Source organism: Phyllobates terribilis, unplaced genomic scaffold, assembly GCF_046119375.1.
Source record: "Phyllobates terribilis strain yellow unplaced genomic scaffold, ASM4611937v1 Scaffold_4__5_contigs__length_816908805, whole genome shotgun sequence".
NCBI lineage: Eukaryota > Metazoa > Chordata > Amphibia > Anura > Dendrobatidae > Phyllobates > Phyllobates terribilis.
In genome coordinates this window covers 683,444,995-683,463,202 of record NW_027362764.1, presented here as the reverse complement: position 1 = coordinate 683,463,202, position 18,208 = coordinate 683,444,995, and the positions used below count along the sequence as shown (strand labels likewise).

Genomic DNA, 18,208 nt, shown 5'->3' with positions numbered 1-18,208 from the left:
GCCAATGCCACAGGCCGGGAGCAGAGGCGCGACTCACCGGTAGACCCGGGTAGGGTGAGTAGAGCGCGGTTAGTTGCTTTCTAATAGCCTGCAGCCGGGGATTAAATTTTAATGAAAGGGAACAATCCCTTTGACTGTCTGCAGCGCGCCACACCTAGGAAGCGCACTCTCACACACAAGCCAGCATGCACACGTGCTCGCACGTGACAACACCCCCTATCTGCCCCTACAACCTCTCCGTCACCATGCGTCAGACTCTCCTGCTTGTTTTATGATTTCAGGGCCCTAGCAGGAATCACCCCCCCTCCCCAATTCCTTCCTTGCCCTGAGGTTAGCTCTTTGTCAGCCGTCTGGCTTGGTTACACAAGCTTCTTTGCAGAGAAACATGTTACTTCTGCTTGCCCTCGCTAGGCGGCCGGCATCCAAATTCTTCCCTGGGCACCTGCTGAAAGCCTGGCCCCTTCACGGCCCCGGGTGCTTTTAACGCCATCATTTCCACACGGCGAGCTGCGGAGTCAATAAGCACTCCTAGCCGTGGCAAGGAGCTCGGTGTCAGGCCTGCGTGAAGACGGCGGGGTAGCGTACTTAGCTGCCAACTGGCTCAGAGGCCTTGTGGCTTCCATCATCTAAGTTACTTAAGGTCGGTGTCCGGCAAGGTGCCGTTCCATGCTAGCCGAGCTGGGCAGTAGGGCAAAGCGTCATCAAAATGATCTACAGCACCCGGTGTTCCCAGAAGGTCTCTCATCCAAGTACTGTCCGAGCCCAGCCCTGCTAAGCTTCCGAGATCAGACGAGATCGAGCGTATCCAAGGTGGTATGGCCAGTAGACACTGTTCGATCCATCGCCCGGCCAGCCTTTCTCAGGATCGCTTGGTGGCGAGCAATCTGGCCGTGACGGGGCGGGCTCCGAAGGGTCCATGCAAAGGCTGTGCCATCCCTACAGGTGTGGTTTGTTTAGCAATGATTCACCCGCCGCATCAGGTGTCTTCAAAAATGGCTCGGCGCAGGGTCTCCTGCAGGCTAAACCCTTCATCGCGGTAATGTGACAGAAAGAGCAAGCTGGACACGTAACTTGGGGGCGGAGCGAGACGTCCAGGGGTGAATGAAGGAAGAGGGTGAGATGGTTGCCAGTGACTTTGAGCTGCTCTTCAGGGGGGAGGGTCGTGTTGCCTGCAAAGGTCTTCTGCTTGGGGTTACCAGTGGTTGCCTCCAGCCACGCGGGAGACGCTGGTCCTAGTATTAAAAGTAAAGAAGCAACAATGCTGGAGGCCCACAGTGATCAGAAGGATGCTGGTATTTTGCAGAGATGAAATAGCGCAAGAGAGAAAGCAAATGAAAAAAAGAAAGAGAATGAATGTGTGCACTTGCGAAAGGGAATGGAAAAAAGGCATAGAAGAGAATTCCCCCTGCTGGTGGAAGGAAGGAAAAAGCAAAAGCCTAAAGCACCTGGTATTCCCAGGCGGTCTCCTATCCAAGTACTAACCAGGCCCGACCCTGCTTTGCTTCCGAGATCAGGCGTGCTCAGGGTGGTGCGGCCGTAGGCAGAGACAAGCCTCTCACTTGCTTCTTTTCTACTTTGACGTCTGGCTGCCGGCTGCCCTTTCCAGTGCTCAGCAAGACCAGGTCCTTTTGTGCTTTCCCTTCTCTTCAATTTTTTTGCTGGCTTCCTTAAAAGGTCTTGCAGACACAACGCCCCACTCAGAGCCGCTGAGCTCACTGATCAGTTGCACCGCTGTCGACGGAACGTCAGCTTCACGGCCAATGCCACAGGCCGGGAGCAGAGGCGCGACTCACCGGTAGACCCGGGTAGGGTGAGTAGAGCGCGGTTAGTTGCTTTCTAATAGCCTGCAGCCGGGGATTAACTTTTAATGAAAGGGAACAATCCCTTTGACTGTCTGCAGCGCGACACACCTAGGAAGCGCACTCTCACATACAAGCCAGCATGCACACGTGCTCGCACGTGACAACACCCCCTATCTGCCCCTACAACCTCTCCATCACCATGCGTCAGACTCTCCTGCCTGTTTTATGATTTCAGGGCCCTAGCAGGAATCACCCCCCCCTCCCCAATTCCTTCCTTGCCCTGAGGTTAGCTCTTTGTCAGCCGTCTGGCTTGGTTACACAAGCTTCTTTGCAGAGAAACATGTTACTTCTGCTGGCCCTCGCTAGGCGGCCGGCATCCAAATCCTTCCCTGGGCACCTGCTGAAAGCCTGGCCCCTTCACGGCCCCGGGTGCTTTTAACGCCATCATTTCCACATGGTGAGCTGCGGAGTCAATAAGCACTCCTAGCCGTGGCAAGGAGCTCGGTGTCAGGCCTGCGTGAAGGCGGCGGGGTAGCGTACTTAGCTACCAACTGGCTCAGAGGCCTTGGGGCTTCCATCATCTAAGTTACTTAAGGTCGGTGTCCGGCAAGGCGCCGTTCCATGCTAGCCGAGCTGGGCAGTAGGGCAAAACGTCATCAAAATGGTCTACAGCACCCGGTCTTCCCAGGAGGTCTCCCATCCAAGTACTGTCTGATCCCAGCTCTGCTTTGCTTCCAAGATCAGACAAGATCAGGTGTATCCAAGGTGGTATGGCCAGTAGACGCTGCTCAATCCATCGCCCGGCCAGCCTTTCTCAGGATCGCTTGGTGGCGAGCAATCTGGCCGTGACGGGGCGTGCTCCGAAGGGTCCATGCAAAGGCTGTGCCGTCCCTACAGGTGTGGTTTTTTAGCAGTGATTCACCCGCCGCATCAGGTGTCTTCAAAAATGGCTCGGCGCAGGGTCTCCTGCAGGCTAAACCCTTCATCGCGGTAATGTGACAGAAAGAGCAAGCTGGACCCGTAACTTGGGGGCGGAGCGAGACGTCCAGGGGTGAATGAAGGAAGAGGGTGAGATGGTTGCCAGTGACTTTGAGCTGCTCTTCAGGGGTGAGGGTCGTGTTGCCTGCAAAGGTCTTCTGCTTGGGGTTACCGGTGGTTGCCTCCAGCCACGCGGGAGACGCTGGTCCTGGTGAAAAGGAGCCTAGTATTAAAAGTAAAGAAACAACAATGCTGGAGGCTCACGGTGATCAGAAGGATGCTGGTATTTTGCAGAGATGAAATAGCGCAAGAGAGAAAGCAAATGAAAAAAAGAAAAGAGAATGAATGTGTGCACTTGTGAAAGGGAATGGAAAAAAGGCATAGAAGAGATTACCCCCTGCTGGTGGAAGGAAAGAAAAAGCAAAAGCCTACAGCACCTGGTATTCCCAGGCAGTCTCCCATCCAAGTACTAATCAGGCCCAACCCTGCTTAGCTTCCAAGATCAGATGAGATCAGGCATGTTCTGGGTGGTGTGGCCGTAGGCAGAGACAAGGCTCTCACTTGCTGCTTTTCTACTTTGAAGTCTGGCTGCCGGATGCCCTTTCCAGTGTTCAGCAAGACCAGGTCCTTTTGTGCTTTCCCTTCTCTTCAATTTTTTTGCTGGCTTCCTTAAAAGGTCTTGTAGACACAACGCCCCACTCAGAGCCGCTGAGCTCACTGATCGGCTGCAGCGCTGTCGACGGAACGTCAGCTTCACGGCCAATGCCACAGGCCGGAAGCAGAGGCGAGACTCACCGGTAGACCCGGGTAGGGTGAGTAGAGCGCGGTTAGTTGCTTTCTAATCGCCTGCAGCCGGGGATTAACTTTTAATGAAAGGGAACAATCCCTTTGACTGTCTGCAGCGCGCCACACCTAGGAAGCGCACTCTCACACACAAGCCAGCATGCACACGTGCTCGCACGTGACAACACCCCCTATCTGCCCCTACAACCTCTCCGTCACCATGCGTCAGACTCTCCTGCCTGTTTTATGATTTCAGGGCCCTAGCAGGAATCACCCCCCCACCCCAATTCCTTCCTTGCCTTCATAGAATCATAGAATCATAGAATGGTAGAGTTGGAAGGGACCTCCTGGGTCATCTGGTCCAACCCCCTGCTCAAAGCAGGATTCACTAGATCATCTCAGACAGATGTCTGTCCAGCCTCTGTTTGAAGACGTCCATTGAAGGGGAACTCACCACCTCTCGTGGCAGCCTGTTCCACTCATTAATCACCCTAACTGTCAAAAAGTTTTTTCTAATATCTAATCTGTGTCTCCTCCCATTTAGTTTCATCCCATTGCTTCTAGTCTTTCCTTGTGCAAATGAGAATAAAGATGATCCTTCTACAATGTGACAGCCCTTGACATATTTGTAGACAGCTATTAAGTCTCCTCTCAGTCTTCTTTTTTGCAAGCTAAACATTCCCAAATCCTGCAACCGTTCCTCATAGGACATGGTTTGCAGACCAGTCACCATTCTGGTCGCTCTTCTCTGAACTTGCTCCAGTTTGTCTATGTCTTTTTTAAAATGTGGTGCCCAAAACTGTACACAGTATTCCAGATGAGGTCTGACCAAAGAGGAGTAAAGACCGATAATGACTTCACGTGATCTAGACTGTATGCTTCTGTTAATACATCCCAGAATTGCATTTGCCTTTTTTGCTGCTGCATCACACTGTTGACTCATGTTCAGTCTATGATCTATTAGTATACCTAAGTCTTTTTCACATGTACTGTTGCTTAGCTCTATTCCTCCCATTCTGTATATGCTTTTTTCATTTTTATTGCCCAGATGTAGTACTTTGCATTTTTCCCTGTTAAAAACCATTCTGTTGGTTGCTGCCCACTGCTCCAGTTTATTTAGGTCTTTTTGAATCCTCTCTCTCTCTTCTCTAGTATTAGCTATCCCTCCTAGCTTTGTGTCATCAGCAAATTTAATCAGTTTACCCTCAATTCCTTCATCTAAATCATTGATAAAGATGTTGAACAATACAGGTCCCTGGACGGAGCCCTGTGGTACCCCACTTGAGAAATTCATCCAGCTGGATGTGAAGCCATTTACAACCACCCTTTGAGTCCGATCACTAAGCCAGTTATGAATCCACCTAACAGTTGCCTGGTCCATTGCATACTTGGTCATTTTTTCAATAAGGATGGTGTGAGATACTTTGTCAAATGCTTTGCTGAAGTCAAGATATACTATATCTACAGCATTTCCCTGATCCACCCAGTCAGTGATTCTGTCATAGAAGGAAATTAAGTTTGTCTGACATGACTAGTTAGTTACAAACCCATGCTGACTCTGGTTAATCACTTCATTCTTATCCATGTACTTACATACATGTTGTTTAATAATTTGTTCAAAGATCTTTCCTGGTATAGAAGTCAGACTCACCGGCCTATAGTTCCCTGGGTCCACCTTCTTCCCCTTTTTGAAGATAGGAACAACATTTGCTCTTCTCCAGTCTTCTGGGACTTCTCCTGTTCTCCAAGAATTTTCAAAGATTATGGAGAGTGGTTCTAAAATTTCTTCTACGATCTCCTTCAGTACTCTGGGGTGTAATTCATCTGGACCTGGAGACTTGAACTCATTTATGTTAGCTAAATATTCCCTCACAATATTTCTGTTTACAGATAACTTGGATTCCTCTATTCCTTTAAAAGGACAGTGAAGATCAGTTGATGTTACATTTTCTTTCTGAGAGAAAACAGATGCAAAATAAGAATTAAAAAGTTCGGCCTTTTCAACATCCTCTCTTACCATTTCTCCATTTTCATCCTGTAAAAATCCTATAGCATCTTTGACTTTTCTTTTACTTTTGACATACCCCCAAAATCCTTTTTTATTGCTTTTGACATCTCTTGCAAGCCTTAATTCATTGTCAGCTTTAGCTAACCTGATACGTGCCCTACAGGATCTGCAGACTGCATTATAATCTTCTTTAGATATGCCTCCCTCTTTCCATTTAATAAACATTTCTTTCTTTCTTTTTAGCATGTGTTTAAGTTCTGTGTTCATCCATCCTGGTTTCCTTAAATGCTTCCCATTCTTCCTACTTTTCGGGATTGTTAACGATTGTGCTTTGAGAATCTCATTTTTAAAAATTTCCCATCCTTCCTGGACATTTTTGTCCTTAAGGACATCCAGCCATTGGATCCTTCCTATTCTCTTTCTGAGTCTCTTAAAATCTGCCTTTCTAAAATCTAACCTTGAAGTTTGAGTCTTCACATGTCTTCCTCCTCTAGTTATCCAAAATTCTATAATAGCATGATCGCTGCCTCCTAGGGTCCCAGCCACCTTTACCTCCTCAACCATTTCCTCCCTGTTTATAAGGATTAGATCCAAAGTAGCAGATCCCCTTGTTTTCTCCCCTACCTTTTGGAAGATAAAGTTGTCAGCAAGAGAGGATAAGGATAACCTTCCTTGCACTGAGGTTAGCTCTTTGTCAGCCGTCTGGCTTGGTTACACAAGCTTCTTTGCAGAGAAACATGTTACTTCTGCTGGCCCTCGCTAGGCGGCTGGCATCCAAAACCTTCCCTGGGCACCTGCTGAAAGCCTGGCCCCTTCACGGCCCCGGGTGCTTTTAACGCCATCATTTCCACACGGCGAGCTGCGGAGTCAATAAAAACTCCTAGCCGTGACAAGGAGCTCGGTGTCAGGCCTGCGTGAAGGCGGCGGGTAGCGTACTTAGCTGCCAACTGGCTCAGAGGCCTTGTGGCTTCCATCATCTAAGTTACTTAAGGTCGGTGTCCGGTAAGGTGCCGTTCCATGCTAGCCGAGCTGGGCAGTAGGGCAAAGCGCCATCAAAATGGTCTACAGCACCTGGTGTTCCCAGGAGGTCTCCCATCCAAGTACTGTCCAAGCCCAGCCCTGCTTTGCTTCTGAGATCAGTCAAGATTGGGCGTATCCAAGGTGGTATGGCCAGTAGAAGCTGCTCGATCCGTCGCCCGGCCAGCCTTTCTCAGGATCGCTTGGTGGCGAGCAATCTGGCCGTGACGGGGCGGGCTCCGAAGGGTCCATGCAAAGTCTGTGCCGTCCCTACAGGTGTGGTCTGTTTAGCTGTGATTCAATCGCCGCATCAGGTGTCTTCAAAAATGGCTCGGCGCAGGGTCTCCTGCAGGCTAAACCCTTCATCGCGGTAATGTGACAGAAAGAGCAAGCTGGACCCGTAACTTGGGGGCGGAGCGAGACGTCCAGGGGTGAATGAAGGAAGAGGGTGAGATGGTTGCCAGTGACTTTGAGCTGCTCTTCAGTGGGGAGGGTCGTGTTGCCTGCAAAGGTCTTCTGCTTGGGGTTACCGGTCGTTGCCTCCAGCCACGTGGGAGACGCTGGTCCTGGTGAAAAGGAGCCTAGCATTAAAAGTAAAGAAGCAACAATGCTGGAGGCACACGGTGATCAGAAGGATGCTGGTATTTTGCAGAGATGAAATAGCGCAAGAGAGAAAGCAAATGAAAAAAAGAAAAGAGAATGAATGTGTGCCCTTGTGAAAGGGAATGGAAAAAAGGCATAGGAGAGAGTGCCCCCTGCTGGTGGAAGGAAGGAAAAAGCAAAAGCCTAGAGCACCTGGTATTCCCAGGTGGTCTCCCATCCAGGTACTAACAAGGCCCAACCCTGCTTAGCTTTTGAGATCAGACAAGATTGGGCGTGTTCAGGGTGGTGTGGCCGTAGGCAGAGATTAGCCTCTCACTTGCTGCTTTTCTACTTTGACGTCTGGCTGCCGGCTGCCCTTTCCAGTGCTCAGCAAGACCAGATCCTTTTGTGCTTTCCCTTCTCTTCATTTTTTTTGCTGGCTTCCTTAAAAGGTCTTGTAGACTCAACGCCCCACTCAGAGCCGCTGAGCTCACTGATCGGCTGCAGCGCTGTCGACGGAACGTCAGCTTCACGGCCAATGCCACAGGCCGGGAGCAGAGGCGAGACTCACCGGTAGACCTGGGTAGGGTGAGTAGAGCGCGGTTAGTTGCATTCTAATAGGCTGCAGCCGGGGATTAACTTTTAATGAAAGGGAACAATCCCTTTGACTGTCTGCGGCGCGCAACACCTAGGAAGCGTACTCTCACACACAAGCCAGCATGCACACGTGCTCGCACGTGACAACACCCCCTATCTGCCCCTACAACCTCTCCGTCACCATGCGTCAGACTCTCCTGCCTGTTTTATGATTTCAGGGCCCTAGCAGGAATCACCCCTCCCTCCCCAATTCCTTCCGCACCTTCCTTGCCTTCCTTGCACTGAGGTTAGCTTTTTGTCAGCCGTCTGGCTTGGTTACACAAGCTTCTTTGCATAGAAACATGTTACTTCTGCTGGCCCTCGCTAGGCGGCCGGCATCCAAAACCTTCCCTGGGCACCTGCTGAAAGTCTGGCCCCTTCACGGCCCCGGGTGCTTTTAACGCCATCATTTCCACATGGCGAGCTGCGGATTCAATAAGCACTCCTAGCCGTGGCAAGGAGCTCGGTGTCAGGCCTGCGTGAAGGCGGCGGGGTAGCGTACTTAGCTGCCAACTGGCTCAGAGGCCTTGGGGCTTCCATCATCTAAGTTACTTAAGGTCGGTGTCCGGCAAGGCGCCGTTCCATGCTAGCCGAGCTGGGCAGAAGGGCAAAACGTCATCAAAATGGTCTACAGCACCCGGTGTTCCCAGGAGGTATCACATCCAAGTACTGTCCGAGCCCAGCCCTGCTTTGCTTCCGAGATCAGACAAGATCAGGCGAATCCAAGGTGGTATGGCCAGTAGACACTGCTCGATCCATCGCCCGGACAGCCTTTCTTAGGATCGCTTGGTGGCGAGCAATCTGGCCGTGACGGGGTGGGCTCCGAAGGGTCCATGCAAAGGCTGTGCCGTCCCTACAGGTGTGGTTTGTTTAGCAGTGATTCACCCGCCGCATCAGGTGTCTTCAAAAATGGCTCAGCGCAGGGTCTCCTGCAGGCTAAACCCTTCATTGCGGTAATGTGACAGAAAGAGCAAGCTGGACCCGTAACTTGGGGGCGGAGCGAGACGTCCAGGGGTGAATGAAGGAAGAGGGTGAGATGGTTGCCAGTGACTTTGAGCTGCTCTTCAGGGAGGAGGGTCGTGTTGCCTGCAAAGGTCTTCTGCTTGGGGTTACCGGTTGTTGCCTCCAGCCACCCGGGAGACGCTGGCCCTGGTGAAAAGGAGCCTAGTATTAAAAGTAAATAAGCAACAATGCTGGAGGCCCACGGCGATCAGAAGGATGCTGGTATTTTGCAGAGATGAAATAGCGCAAGAGAGAAAGCAAATGAAAAAAAGAAAATAGAATGAATGTGTGCACTTGTGAAAGGGAATGGAAAAAAGGCATAGAAGAGAGTGCCCCCTGCTGGTGGAAAGAAGGAAAAAGCAAAAGCCTACAGCACCTGGTATTCCCAGGTGGTCTCCCATCCAAGTACTAACCAGGCCCAACTCTGCTTAGCTTCTGAGATCAGACGAGATTGGACGTGTTTAGGGTGGTGTGGCCGTAGGCAGAGACAATCCTCTCACTTGCTGCTTTTCTACTTTGAATGCTGGCTGCCGGCTGCCCTTTCCAGTGCTCAGCAAGACCAGGTCCTTTTGTGCTTTCCCTTCTCTTCAATTTTTTTCCTGGCTTCCTTAAAAGGTCTTGTAGACAGAAGGCCCCACTCAGAGCCGCTGAGCTCACTGATCGGCTGCAGCGCTGTCGACGGAACGTCAGCTTCGCAGCCAATGCCACAGGCCGGGAGCAGAGGCGAGACTCACCGGTAGACCCGGGTAGGATGAGTAGAGAGCGGTTAGTTGCTTTCTAATAGCCTGCAGCCGGGGATTAACTTTTAATGAAAGGGAACAATCCCCTTGACTGTCTGCAGCGCGCCACACCTAGGAAGCGCACTCTCACACACAAGCCAGCATGCACACGTGCTCGCACGTGACAAAACCACTATCTGCCCCTACAACCTCTCCGTCACCATGCATCAGACTCTTCTGCCTGTTTTATGATTTCAGGGCCCTAGCAGGAATCACCCCCCCCCTCCCCAATTCCTTCCGCACCTTCCTTGCCTTCCTTGTACTGAGGTTAGCTCTTTGTCAGCCGTCTGGCTTGGTTACACAAGCTTCTTTGCAGAGAAACATGTTACTTCTGCTGGCCCTCGCTAGGCGGCCGGCATCCAAAACCTTCCCTGGGCACCTGCTGAAAACCTTGCCCCTTCACGGCCCCGGGTGCTTTTAACGCCATCATTTCCACACGGCGAGCTGCGGAGTCAATAAGCACTCCTAGCCGTGGCAAGGAGCTCGGTGTCAGGCCTGCGTGAAGGGCGGCGGGGTAGCGTACTTAGCTGCCAACTGGCTCACAGACCTTGGGGCTTCTATCATCTAAGTTACTTAAGGTCGGTGTCCGGCAAGGCGCCGATCCATGCAAGCTGAGCTGGGCAGTAGGGCAAAACGTCATCAAAATGGTCTACAGCACCCAGTGTTCCCAGGAGGTCTCCCATCCAAGTACTTTCTGAGCCCAGCCCTGCTTTGTTTCCGAGATCAGATGAGATCGGGCATATCCAAGGTGGTATGGCCAGTAGACGCTGCTCGATCCATCGCCAGTCCAGCCTTTCTCAGGATCGCTTGGTGGCGAGCAATCTGGCCGTGACGGGGCGGGCTCCGAAGGGTCCATGCAAAGGCTGTGCCATCCCTACAGGTGTGGTTTGTTTAGCAGTGATTCACCCGCCACATCAGGTGTCTTCAAAAATGTCTCGGCCCAGGATCTCCTGCAGGCTAAACCCTTCATCGCGGTAATGTGAAAGAAAGAGCAAGCTGGACCCGTAACTTGGGGGCGGAGCGAGACGTCCAGGGGTGAATGAAGGAAGAGGGTGAGATGGTTGCCAGTGACTTTGAGCTGCTCTTCAGGGGGGAGGGTCGTGTTGCCTGCAAAGGTCTTCTGCTTGGGGTTACCGGTGGTTGCCTCCAGCCACGCGGGAGACGCTGGTCCTGGTGAAAAGGAGCCTAGTATTAAAAGTAAAGAAGCAACAATGCTGGAGGCACACGGTGATCAGAAGGATGCTGGTATTTTGCAGAGATGAAATAGCGCAAGAGAGAAAGCAAATGAAAAAAAGAAAAGAGAATGAATGTGTGCACTTGTGAAAGGGAATGGAAAAAAGGCATAGAAGAGAGTGCCCCCTGCTGGTGGAAGGAAGGAAAAAGCAAAAGCCTACAGCACCTGGTATTCCCAGGCGGTCTCCCACCTAAGTACTAACCAGGCCCAACCCTGCATATCTTCCAAGATCAGACAACATTGGGCTTGTTCAGGGTGGTGTGGGCATAGGCAGAAACAAGCCACTCAATTGCTGCTTTTCTACTTTAAAGTCTTGCTGCCGGCTGCCCTTTCCAGTGCTCAGCAAGACCAGGTCCTTTTGTGCTTTCCCTTCTCTTCAATTTTTTTGCTGGCTTCCTTAAAAGGTCTTGTAGACAGAAGGCCCCACTCAGAGCCGCTGAGCTCACTGATCGGCTGCAGCGCTGTCAACGGAACGTCGGCTTCACGGCCAATGCCACAGGCCGGGAGCAGAGGCGAGACTCACCGGTAGACCCGGGTAGGGTGAGTAGAGCGCGGTTAGTTGCTTTCTAATAGCCTGCAGCCGAGGATTAACTTTTAATGAAAGGGAACAATCCCTTTGACTGTATGCAGCGCGCCACACCTAGGAAGCGCACTCTCACACACAAGCCAGCATGCACACGTGCTCGCACGTGACAACACCCCCTATCTGCCCCTACAACCTCTCCGTCACCATGCGTCAGACTCTCCTGCCTGTTTTATGATTTCAGGGCCCTAGCTGGAATCACCCCCCCCCTCCCCAATTCCTTCTGCACCTTCCTTGCCTTCCTTGCACTGAGGTTAGCTCTTTGTCAGCCGTCTGGCTTGGTTACACAAGCTTCTTTGCAGAGAAACATGTTACTTTTGCTGGCCCTCGCTAGGCGGCCGGCATCCAAAACCTTCCCTGGGCACCTGCTGAAAGCCTGGCCCCTTCACGGCCCCGGGTGCTTTTAACGCCATCATTTCCACACGGCGAGATGCGGAGTCAATAACAACTCCTAGCCGTGGCAAGGAGCTCGGTGTCAGGCCTGCGTGAAGGCGGCGGTGTAGCGTACTTAGCTGCCAACTGGCTCAGCGGCCTTGGGGCTTCCATCATCTAAGTTACTTAAGGTCGGAGTCCGGCAAGGCGCCGTTCCATGCTAGCCGAGCTGGGCAGTAGGGCAAAACGTCATCAAAATGGTCTACAACACCCGGTGTTCCCAGGAGGTCTCCCATCCAAGTACTGTCTGAGCCCAGCCCTGCTTTGCTTTCGAGATCAGACGAGATCAGGCATATCCAAGGTGGTATGGCCAGTAGACGCTGCTTGATCCATCGCCCGGCCAGCCTTTCTCAGGATCGCTTGATGGCGAGCAATCTGGTGGTGACGGGGCGGGCTCCAAAGGGTCCATGCAACGGCAGTTCCGTCCCTACAGGTGTGGTTTGTTTAGCAGTGATTCACCCGCCGCATCAGGTGTCTTCAAAAATGGCTCGGCGCAGGGTCTCCTGCAGGCTAAACCCTTCATCGCGGTAATGTGACAGAAAGAGCAAGCTGGACCCGTAACTTGGGGGCGGAGCGAGACGTCCAGGGGTGAATGAAGGAAGAGGGTGAGATGGTTGCCAGTGACTTTGAGCTGCTCTTCAGGGGGGAGGGTCGTGTTGCCTGCAAAGGTCTTCTGCTTGGGGTTACCGGTGGTTGCCTCCAGCCACCCGGGAGATGCTGGTCCTGGTGAAAAGGAGCCTAGTATTAAAAGTAAATAAGCAACAATGCTGGAGGCCCACGGTGATCAGAAGGATGCTGGTATTTTGCAGAGATGAAATAGCGCAAGAGAGAAAGCAAATGAAAAAAAGAAAAGAGAATGAATGTGTGCACTTGTGAAAGGGAATGGAAAAAAGGCATAGAAGAGAGTGCCCCCTGCTGGTGGAAGGAAGGAAAAAGCAAAAGCCTACAGCACCTGGTATTCCCAGGCGGTCTCTGTTAAATGGTTAATTATGGAAATTCATTTGGAATGTTAATCGATAATCATTTTTCTGAGTTCTATGCCTCAGCCATCGTGTCTAGTTGACATGCGCTATTTGTGTGTGTATTTTTGGTTCACTACCATATGTAGAACAGGTGTCCATACGACTGGCTATAAAAGCCCATGGTACAGAAAGGGGGGCTCTCTTGCTCTGCCCACCCCACAAGACACAGAATCTTCATGCTGAGAAGCAGATGACATGTAGGCCTGGACACATGCTGGACAAAGACATGATTTACCAGCCAGGATCCAAGGAAAGATGGGTGAATCTCAACAATTAGGCTAATTATGGACAAATGGACAATTACTTTATAACTAATTATTGTATGTACCTGCTGCAATCTGATTTTTTTTAATGGACAATCCAAGAATAAATAGATACATTTTTTTATAAGAATATCGTGATATTGATACTTTGAGAAGTCCTCAGTAGAAAAAAATAATACAGGAAGAGTATTATTTTACAATGGTGAGCCAGCCAGTCCTGTTTTTTTGTTTTTTAAATTAAGTAAGTGAATTTCTTCCGTGAACAAGGGGGGAGTCCTGACGAGCTGAACAGCTGTTGTTCACGTGTCAGTAAATTCACTAGTTTGTCACGAGAAGCAGAAAGGACCTACAGACTGAGGAAAGACAGGACGCAGAGGTACTAACAAGGAACAGAATCACACAGGAAAAGAATCAGACAAACTGAAGACAGGACGTGCTGATAAAGAGAAGCCAAGGAATCTTAAGGTAAGCAAAATATGGATATAATTTCTTCTTTTGCTAAACAAAGTAATATTAATTTCAAAGTTAATGTATGAGATGACATAGAAGTTTTGTGGCTCAGTTTATACAAAGAATGTGAATTGCAGAATTTACAGTTAACTTCTAAATTGGTAAATAGAGACAAACAGAAATTGAGAAATATTCAACATTTGGTAGATTTTTTTCATAGTCTTGTGTTAGAGATTTCTAAGCAGGAAAATAGTGTAGAAGTGTCAGACGGTGATACTGATTCTGACTGTAATGTGGAAAATGAACAAGAAGTAAGACACGTGTCTGTAACTGAAGGTGACCTTGGGTCTGACCAAGAGACGGACATACAGAAACCTGACATGGGAGGAGACATGACTGACATACGAGAAACCGACATACTAGGTGATGTGGGAGGAGACTTGAGTGACGTAGGAGGAACGGACGTACAAGAGCCACTAAAAATATCAGAGAATTCTGGAATTACCCAGGCTCAACTCCAAATTAAAATGAGGAAAAATTTGCTGAAATTATACAAAATCATGCCAAAATATGATGTCAAAATTAGAGATGAGCGTTGTTCTACTTGAACTGTTCGCCAATCTCAAATTCGAGCTGTTTTGGGCGGTCTTCGAGCCGTTCGGCGAACACGAACAATTTGAGAAAAATTCGGCTGTTCGAGGTTATGTTCGATAACTGTTCGTGCACCAAAATCATAACTGGATTTTTCTCAGTAATGATGAAAATTAATGTTAATACGCAGTTTGAGTGTACAGCGGGGTGGGGGGAGGGGCAGGGGATGGATCTCTGCAGGAACAATGAAGATCTCCATTTTTTTTTCTCTTTCCCGCATTTGCAGTGGGGAGGTGCAATCTGTCAGCCTATCAGCAGCGCACACACGGAGCGAAGTGCTTTTTTTCACACAAGCAAGGGCATGTGTCATTGGCAGTGTATGTCACATGTCCTTGCCCTATAAGACCAAGCCATTTTCCCCGTCGCCACCATTTTCTCACTGCTGCAGCTGCGTGTTAGACGGCACCGCTGTTGCTGTGTGCGCTATACCTTGTTAATTTCAAGCCAATTTTCGCACAAATATACAGATAGCTTGGGAGTAGGGAATAGTTGTGATTGCAGTCCTTTTAAGGACTAGGTTACAGCATTTCCTACGACTTTTATCAGGGAGGTCTGTGCTCTTAAATAGATAGGTTGTGGGAGTAAAGACTAATTGTAATTGGAGTCCTTTTCAGGACTAGGTTACATCAGTTCCTATCAGTTTTTGCCAGGCAGGTCTGTGCCAGTGCTGTGCAAGTTTTTTTCACAGCATTTGGCTGAATCTAGCAAAGCTAATCCTTTTTGGCCTATTGCAGAGTGTGTTAGTCAGTGGAGTAGCCTATCTGTGTTGCAAGATATACCACCTGTGTACTGCACCTAGTGAAGTAAAATCTTTTGGGCATAGCATCATTCTATTAGTCCATCTATACTGACCTCCATCAGGTTGCAAATTAAAACTAATTTTTATCTGCATCTACAGTACCTCTGAAAAAATATTTGGGCTTCTACCTGTGTGTGGGACTTGTTGTATTAGTCCATCTATACTGACCTCCATCAGGTTGCAAACTGGATATATTTTTTTCCTGCATCTACCTCTGAAAAAATATTGGGCTTCTAGCTGTGTGTGGGTCTTGTTCTATTAATCCATCTATACTGACCTCCATCAGGTTGCAAACTGAATATAATTTTTTTCTGCATCTAGCTCTGAAAAAAAATTTTGCCTTCTAGTAGTGTGTCGGACTTTCTCTATTAGTCCATCTATACTGACCTCCATCAGGTTGCAAACTGAATATAATTTTTTTCTGCATCTAGCTCTGAAAAAATATTTTTCCTTCTAGTAGTGTGTCGGACTTTCTCTATTAGTCCATCTATACTGACCTCCATCAGGTTGCACATTAAAACTAATTTTTATCTGCATCTACAGTACCTCTGAAAAAATATTTGGGCTTCTAGCAGTGTGTGGGACTTGTTGTATTAGTCCATCTATACTGACCTCCATCAGGTTGCAAACTGAATATATTTTTTTCTGCATCTACCTCTGAAAAAATATTGGGCTTCTAGCTGTGTGTGGGACTTGTTGTATTAGTCCATCTATACTGACCTCCATCAGGTTGCAAACTGAATATATTTTTTTCTGCATCTACCTCTGAAAAAATATTGGGCTTCTAGCTGTGTGTGGGTCTTGTTCTATTAATCCATCTATACTGACCTCCATCAGGTTGCAAATTCAAAATAATTTTTTTCTGCATCTAACCCAGCCAATAGTTTTGGCCTAATACCACAGTTTGGCCACTCAGCTCTGCTCGGTTACCATCCATTGTTTTTTTGTGCAAACAACTCCAGAGTTGTGAATTAGTTAACCACCAAAATGAGTGGAAAAAGACCTGCTGCTGGTGGAAAGGAGAATAGGCGTGTTGGGAAGGGGAAAAAAGGTTGTGTCCGTGGGGTAGGTGTTAAAGCAACAGTAACATCTGCAGAAGAAAGACCATCTTCCAGCCAAACTAAAATGTCTACTTCTTTTAGCGGACAATGTGATAAGATCCCTTTCTTACGGCCACGCCAATCGCTACAAATTCCAGATGAGGCACAAAAACAGCAGGTGCTTCAACGGATATCAAGTGCTCCTTTAAGTGGGCTCTCCTCCACATCAACTTCAACATCACAAATACTCCAGTCCTCAAAGGTGTCACCCAAATCGCACTTGCTTCCTCACAGCTCCCAAATCTCCAGCTGCCCGTCTGAGTATGAGGTAGAACAGATGGTTGAGTCTGCAGAGCTGTTTACTCATACTATAGCCTGGGAATCAGAGGTCGACTCCAGCGCTTCTGTGAATCCAGACGAGGAAATGATCTGCACTGATGCCCAGAATCTTTATGAGTCGGATCCAGGACCAGACGCAGAAGGTTCTGACCATAATGTAGACCCTCATTCCCAAACTGTAACTCCTGTTGGTGGAGACAATGAGGAAGACGATGATAAGACTCAAATACCTGATTGGAGCGACAACTTTAGTTTTTTGTCAGGGCGGGAACAGGTTGGCTCTGAGGACGACGGGTGTGATAACGCACAGGGTGATGATGATGAGGTCGGAGATCCCACTTACTGTCAACCCACAGTCAGCCAAGAGATGAGGTCAGCAGAGGAGGTGGAGAAAGATGCTAGTGACGACGAGGTCAGGTTGCGCCTTCCTGGACAGAGACGTAGTACTGGAAGCACGTCAACAACTGCATCCTCAAACACAACTCTGCCTCTCACCACAAGTCGTGGTGGCTCTTCAGGTCGCATGGGTGCTAAGCCTTGCATAGCCTGGGCATTTTTTCAGATCGATAAAGATGACCCAACTCGTGTTATCTGTAACATTTGTCAGCAAAAGCTAAGTAGAGGCCAAAAAATACATAGTTTGAGTACTTCATGCATGAACCGGCACATGGACATGAAGCATAAGTTGCAGTGGGAAGCTCAGTGTGCTACAATGCGGCCTAGCCGGCAGGGCCAACCACCGTCTGCCATATCTTGTGCATCCGCGGCCTCTTCATCCTCTGTGACTGGGGGGACAGCAGTCACACCTGTTTTGGGGCGCAGACCTGCCACCTCTTTACCCGCAACAGCCAGCGTGATTGGCAGGTCATCATTTTCTTTGGAGGTGGTAACACCAGCTGGTGTTGAGCGCTGTCCGACATCGATAGCACCACCTTTGGATGAAGTCAACCTAACATGTCCGCCTGCATCTTCCTCACAGACCGGCAGTTTGCCGGGGACACCCTTATCAACCCCGTCTAAGCACAATAGCCAGCCCTCGGTCCCTCAGATGTGGACAAGTAAAAGACCATTTCCTCCTAGCCATGAGAAAGCTAAGAGGTTGAATTTCACCATCTGCAAGCTCTTGGCTACAGAAATGCTGCCTTTCCGCCTGGTGGACACAGAGGATTTTCGAGACCTTATGTCCGTCGCAGTGCCCCAGTACCAGATGCCCAGTCGGCACTACTTCTCAAAGAAAGGTGTGCCTGCGCTCCACCAGCATGTCGCACATAACATCACCGCTTCTTTGAGAAACTCTGTGTGTGACAGGGTGCATTTCACCACAGACACTTGGACGAGTAGGCATGGACAGGGGCGTTACATGTCGCTGACTGGGCACTGGGTAACTATGGTGACAGCAGGACAAGGGGCTGCTGTCCAAGTCTTGCCGTCCCCACGAGTTGTGCGTAAATCCTCTTTATGTCAAAGTTCCTCCACTGCTTCTGCCTCCTCAACCTCCTCTCGGTCTTCCACCTGCACCCAAAGCCTGTCTGGTCATGCCACAAGCTTTCTAACTGCGCAGAAGGGATCCTGCACACCTCCTTACTATGCGGGCAGTAGGGCTCAACGTCATCAGGCGGTTTTTACATTGAAATGTCTGGGAAATGTGAGTCACACAGCTGAGGAGTTGTGGTCAGCTCTGGAGAACCAATTTCATGAATGGTTGTCTCCACTGGACCTGAAACCAGGGAAGGCCGTGTGCGACAATGCTGCAAACCTGGGAGCGGCCCTTCGCCGGGGCAATGTCACACATGTGCCTTGTATGGCTC

The 18,208-nt window shown here is 49.5% G+C and overlaps 2 non-coding genes and 9 pseudogenes across 2 annotated transcripts; all 11 read right to left on the bottom strand.

Moving 5' to 3' along the window:
* Positions 1-708: 708 nt before the first annotated feature.
* LOC141268858 (5S ribosomal RNA) lies at positions 709-828 on the bottom strand (annotated as a pseudogene).
* A 605-nt stretch (positions 829-1,433) lies between these two features.
* Positions 1,434-1,542, bottom strand: LOC141270128 (5S ribosomal RNA; annotated as a pseudogene).
* Positions 1,543-2,465: 923 nt separating this feature from the next.
* Positions 2,466-2,585, bottom strand: LOC141269940 (5S ribosomal RNA; annotated as a pseudogene).
* A 620-nt stretch (positions 2,586-3,205) lies between these two features.
* LOC141266824 (5S ribosomal RNA) lies at positions 3,206-3,324 on the bottom strand. The gene has a single exon (XR_012320846.1). It is a non-coding gene; the product is annotated as a 5S ribosomal RNA (ribosomal RNA).
* A 3,306-nt stretch (positions 3,325-6,630) lies between these two features.
* Positions 6,631-6,750, bottom strand: LOC141269728 (5S ribosomal RNA; annotated as a pseudogene).
* A 621-nt stretch (positions 6,751-7,371) lies between these two features.
* On the bottom strand, positions 7,372-7,490 carry LOC141269122 (5S ribosomal RNA; annotated as a pseudogene).
* Positions 7,491-8,431: 941 nt separating this feature from the next.
* On the bottom strand, positions 8,432-8,551 carry LOC141269484 (5S ribosomal RNA; annotated as a pseudogene).
* A 621-nt stretch (positions 8,552-9,172) lies between these two features.
* Positions 9,173-9,291, bottom strand: LOC141267601 (5S ribosomal RNA; annotated as a pseudogene).
* Positions 9,292-10,233: 942 nt separating this feature from the next.
* On the bottom strand, positions 10,234-10,353 carry LOC141266903 (5S ribosomal RNA). The gene has a single exon (XR_012320922.1). It is a non-coding gene; the product is annotated as a 5S ribosomal RNA (ribosomal RNA).
* Positions 10,354-10,974: 621 nt separating this feature from the next.
* Positions 10,975-11,093, bottom strand: LOC141269659 (5S ribosomal RNA; annotated as a pseudogene).
* A 942-nt stretch (positions 11,094-12,035) lies between these two features.
* On the bottom strand, positions 12,036-12,155 carry LOC141269013 (5S ribosomal RNA; annotated as a pseudogene).
* Positions 12,156-18,208: the final 6,053 nt, after the last annotated feature.